Raw genomic sequence first — 5,477 nt, 5'->3', positions numbered from 1 at the left:
CAGCTTCCTTCCACTTTTATCTTTTTTGTGTGTGTCTTGCACAAGATACTCCGGAGCAGATTTTAAATTAGGCTGATATTTACTACCTAATTCATGTTAGCAGAACCAAAATGCTGTCTGCCCTGTAGTTCTTTTCTGGTTGCTTTCAGAAAGGATAAATTAAAAACAATTAGATTAGGGATCAAACAGAACCATTTTTTCAAGAGTTAGGAATCTTCAGTCCTGTAAATTGGGGACATTAACTAGAAATAGAAATCTTGGCTTTAATCCATCTATGCTAGCAAAGAATTTCTGATTCATATTTCTGCAGTGCTGTCTGCAGATGGCTTATGATATGCAAATAGTATTCAGATATAGGTGCTGATAATGCAACAGAAGATGAAAAATCCACTATTTCCATCTAGTGGTGAGACAGTATTTCTTGATCTGAAGTATACAGAGATCTATCTATCTACCTATGCAGAAGGTTGCTACATTTTTGAATCCTCCTAGAAAACTTTTGTTTTAATTCATTTTCCTTACAATTTTTCAAGTCTACACATATAAGTTCATATAAGATTATCTTTTTTTCAAGAATAGAGAATCTTATCTCTTTTTTTTCTGAAAAGTTAACTTCTCTCTCAATTTTTACAAAAATCTAATGTTTTGCATATTAATTCTGTGATGAAGGGGACTGTCAATGCCACACCTTGAAAATTCTTTGAAACAGAATATAGTGCTGAAATCTGTGGTATTCACACATCAAAGAAAGTCTGCTGAATGTGACCAGAGATGTATCCTTCTGGGTAAGATACATGACTGTGCTACAAAATATACTTTATTTTTTTACTGCGACAGTATATGAATACTGTGTATTGGTCAAATATTTTTAAGATGAGGGGACTCATTTGCCCACTTTGGGAGCAAAAATAAAAAGATTAGATATTCAGAGATGCTTAACCCTCTGGTTAAGCCTGCCTGATATGAGGTTGACATCAAGGTCAGGTGTTTCCAAGTGTCATGTGTGTATTCGCCTTTCCTGTCTAGATATACCCAAACAGAAGCAGCAAATAGATATATTCATGCTGGAATACATTAAGTTTGTATGCTATATATTACTGTTTCAGTGCAGACAGCTGAAGTTCTCCGAGAAAAGTATTGTTTGTCTCCAGATTAGACCATATATCGTCCAAGAGAAGCAGAATCAAATTTACACTGAGAACTGTAAATTTTCCTTTGAAAATTAGTTGCACGGAAAACACGTAGCCACAGTGAGAAGCAATCACCACTTTGGCAGTTTGGGCCTGCCAGAGAGAATGTTTTCCCAAGGTAGTCAAGCCCTTGAGTCTTGTAGGAGGGAGGATATTACAGTCCTTTATTACCAAGAAGTCCTTTATTGCAAAGAAAAGGGCCAAGGGAAGAGTGCAAAGTTCCCCTGCTTTGGGCAACTGTGCATAGCTGCGCTATGTTTCATCTGACAGGAGAGTTGGGAAGCTGTGGCCAGCAGTGCTTGAGGTTTCTCTTCATGTAGCTGTAGCTTTACCCATTGCATGCAAGCCAAGCCATATTTTGTCTTTAGGAGTCATAATACCTGCTGCTTGGGCAGGGCAGAACACCACCTCCTCTTCTGCAACATATTGCTGATCAGGTTACATAGGAGGTGTAACTTTTCCCCTAGACCTTTACTCATTAAAATGTCCATATCTGATAGAACCATGCTTTGCCTTGTTGTGTAATAGGGAAGATCTCACCTTCCTTCTAGTACACGTATACTGTAATGTATCTTCTCTAAGTGCCAGGCTTCTCATAGACAAGATTACCTCTTAAGAAAGCTTTGAGAAATTGCCAGGAAAATCGGACAGCACAGCCCAAATTTTACTCTTCAGCCTACATGTAGCTGTGAAAAAAATGAAAACAGCCTATGAATAATAGTTACTCACCCCCAAGGTATGGATGAGAAAAATTGCAGAGGTAGCATAGCTTTGTTTCTGTTTCCTTATTGTACAAGTGCAGTTTTCCCTTCCCAGCCATGTCATCGTTGGGCAGACATGATGAAACACGTGTTATGGTTGCGTATAGCCACATAGCTGGCACAGGTGAGCTCAGGAGCTCCTTACTTGGGCAACACTAGACCAAGGATTACGAAGCAATGCATGAACCTACATGTTTTCATTTGTATGTCAATATGCTCAAGATCTTCTAGTGTGGGGGTATTTCATTACCTCTGAGACAAAACAGCTGTGCATATCCTGGGTTTTTTACAATGGGCTTTGTGCAATAAATCTCAGTTTTTAAGTCAAAACAAAGCTGTTTTACGCCCCAGCACAGGCTTAATCTTAGGTGTTGGGGTCTAAGGAGACCTTGTGATGGATCTGGACATTGTTGTTTAGCCTGTCAGGGACAGGTTGGCTCTTACTCGTACACGTAGTGTCCTGCCATTTGGAGCCCTGATCAGAGCTGATGCCACAAAGTATTACTATAATGCAATTAACCTACCGTCAACCTCAGCATATGTTCTGTACGCGCTCATCAGCATGTTCACAATGAGTTTAAAGGGAAATGCTTACACTGAGGGCAAAATTTACTGCTGCAACATTGTGACAGCTCACTGGTTGTACCCTGCCCAAAATGACAGGGGAGGAAGCACAAAAGCCTGCAGTGAGGAGCTCCAGACTTCACATTTCAGAGGAAAATGACCTGATTTCCATTCTGTGCCAGCTCAGTGACATCAGATACAGGAGCTTGCATCTAATTTTGGAAGCTTTTAGAAATCCTCTTTATTTAGCAGCAGCATCTACCCTGAATAGTAATCATCCACACATCAGTATGACAATATTTTTATTTATCTTCAGAATTTGATAATCAGCAYAGTCATAAAAATGTTAAAGAAGAGATTAGGATGATTATAAATTTTACATAGCTGTAGTCTGAGCATTGAAAAGGCCTTTGATCTGCATAAAGGGAAAACTCATTTGCAGGAGATATCTCCTTATAGAGGAGACTTTCTGAAAGACAGTAATCTGGCATGGCTTTTTAGAAAACTCAGAATATACAAAAACTAGCCCAAAGGTCCATAAATAAAACCAAATAAACACAACTTCCTTGTTCTTTCTGTGTGGTCTCAAACAATAAGGACATAAGGGCAAGGACTGCTCAGTCAAATGAATGGCAAACTGATTTAGAATAAGTAACAATAAAAGAAATATTTCTAAAAACAATGAGTAATTAGCTTATGAAATTTAGAATCACAAACCTGTCAGCTGGATTTTAGAAGTATGAAGTTCTAGCATTAAACACATATTTTTAATTGCATATTGTAAGTAGAGTTTCATTACTAAGGATATTATTTGACGACTGCAAAGATATAATCAGGAAAAAGTTTAGGCTATAGTTACAATAATTGTGCTACTTTCATTCTCAGGACATCGCCAAGGAGAGCATCACATATATAGACATTTGGAGGACAGGGCCTGCTACACATGCTCTACTGAGGAAGTGTCTTCTCCGTGGTCTGGAGGATTGCACTTTCCCTCTGGCATGCTCTCCCAGCCCCACAGTTCGCACTTTCCTTTCTGCACAGCCACACACCCCTAACAGCAGGGGTTGGGAAAGACCTCCCCTACACCCTGGTGCATTATACCTTGGCTGTTACCACAAGAAATGGGAGCTTGAGTCTCCCCCAGCTGAGGAGAGTATTGCATTTAGTGTCACCACAGCCTTGGAAAGTGCCCTAACCCCCTTCCCCACCTCTCAGGTGTGAGGTGGGTAACAAATCCCTTCTCTGGCAGCTTTTGGGTGAAAGAGGCTGTGACTGTGGCTTTTTGTGCTGTACAAAAGCTGTCATCAAGGTGTGTGAGGAGTAGCCTGTCTACCAGATCGGGTCTCCCAAAGGACTTTGTCCTGGGGTGTCAAGGGCTTAGGTGTGAAATAGATGCCCAGGGTGACACTGATGAAGGTCAGGCTAACTTTTGCCAAAGAGCACTAGCCTCCTTGCATCTGCCTATAGCCAGTGACAACAGAGAGGCTCTCTGGGGTGTAATTCAAATATTAGCTTCCATTTCTGACTCACCTTGAAGAAGGGACTTTCTCTTTCATGGACTGTAGAAAGAATCTAGGAAAAACCTTTTGGGGGCTAAAACTAGTCTTTACCACCATCCCATGCCCATTGCCAACACACTAAGTCTGCCAAGCATATTAAGTACATGACTAGTGTTCAAAACACCTCCTTCTAAAAAAATCCTTGCCTCTGGCATCTCAGGCAGCTGTGCAGGATAGGCAGGTATTTTGCTCTTCCAGACCTGAAAAGCCTCGTTGTATTTGGGTTTATGTTGTTGATTCTTTCTCTAGATCTGATCTCACATATCTAACATCAGAGAAAATGTGTAAGGAAGTAGGAAATTACGTTGCAGTTCCCCGAATTTTTCCTCTGCTTCTGCCACAAGATAGTTCCTGATACTTTTTCTTGTTGCATGTGCATATATAGTAGGGGGCAGTCTAACTAGATACTGAGCTAACTTATGTGAAGGAAAGGAAGAATTAATCATCCATTTCTTAAATTCACCATTTCCAGTAAATACTGTAAAATCATTTGAGAAGTGGATTTGCAAGACAAATTCTATAAAGCCTGCATAGAAAAAAAGACTGAAAAAAAGTAATTTAGGAAGTCTGTGTATGAACTGTGTTTGAGATGACAAATTTGCCGTTTGCCCTTTTATAAGCTGGCCACTCTGTTTTTACAGTAAGGCAGGTCTTTGACTCCCCGCTGTTTCTTTATTTCATCTTGGACACCAGTTCCAATGAGTGGAGGGAAAAAATTAATGATGTATCTTACAACTTCAGCGATCACTTAGAGAAAATTTTGGGGAAAAGCACAACCTAGACAAAACAGTTTTCCTAGGTTACAAATAGGCTACACAGTTCCCACTTCTGTGAAGATAAAGCAGAGAGCTCACATCAAAGATACTTTGCAACCTACCCAGATGAAGAGATGTGTAAGAACAGAGGGACCTGTGTTCGAACTGTTTTGGTACCTAAGCACAGTATCATGATGAGCATCCACAAAAAGGGCTCTGAATAACTGTGTTGCATGCACAATGGAAAACTAAATATGCCTTCTGCTTCAGTAATGAATAGAAGTGCAGCCAGTATCCTGTCCTGCTACCTGAGCTCTTCTTTCCAAATGGGAAGGGAATCCCATGAAGTTCTTCAATGACTGCTCTTAACCAGATTTCCTACTACGATCTGCATGGCTGTCACATTCAGTATGAGAACCATATGCTATTTCCATACCTTTACTTATTTTTTTTCCATTTTCTGCTGCTGTCCCACAGTGGTGAAACAGAAAGATATTATTTTTTCCTTTCTGTCATTTTTATTCATAAAAATTCCTATGTACAATAAAGAAAGCAATACCATAGCCATGCCATTCATCATCTAGGCAGGATTTCACTCAGAAAACAGAGATGTTGCATTGTTTGCCAGCTTGCTGAAACTTAAGG

The sequence above is a fragment of the Apteryx rowi genome, unplaced genomic scaffold, assembly GCF_003343035.1.
Source record: "Apteryx rowi isolate R43461 unplaced genomic scaffold, aptRow1 scaffold_548, whole genome shotgun sequence".
In the NCBI taxonomy this organism is placed as follows: Eukaryota; Metazoa; Chordata; class Aves; order Apterygiformes; family Apterygidae; genus Apteryx; species Apteryx rowi.
Note: the sequence above shows the minus strand (reverse complement) of the source record.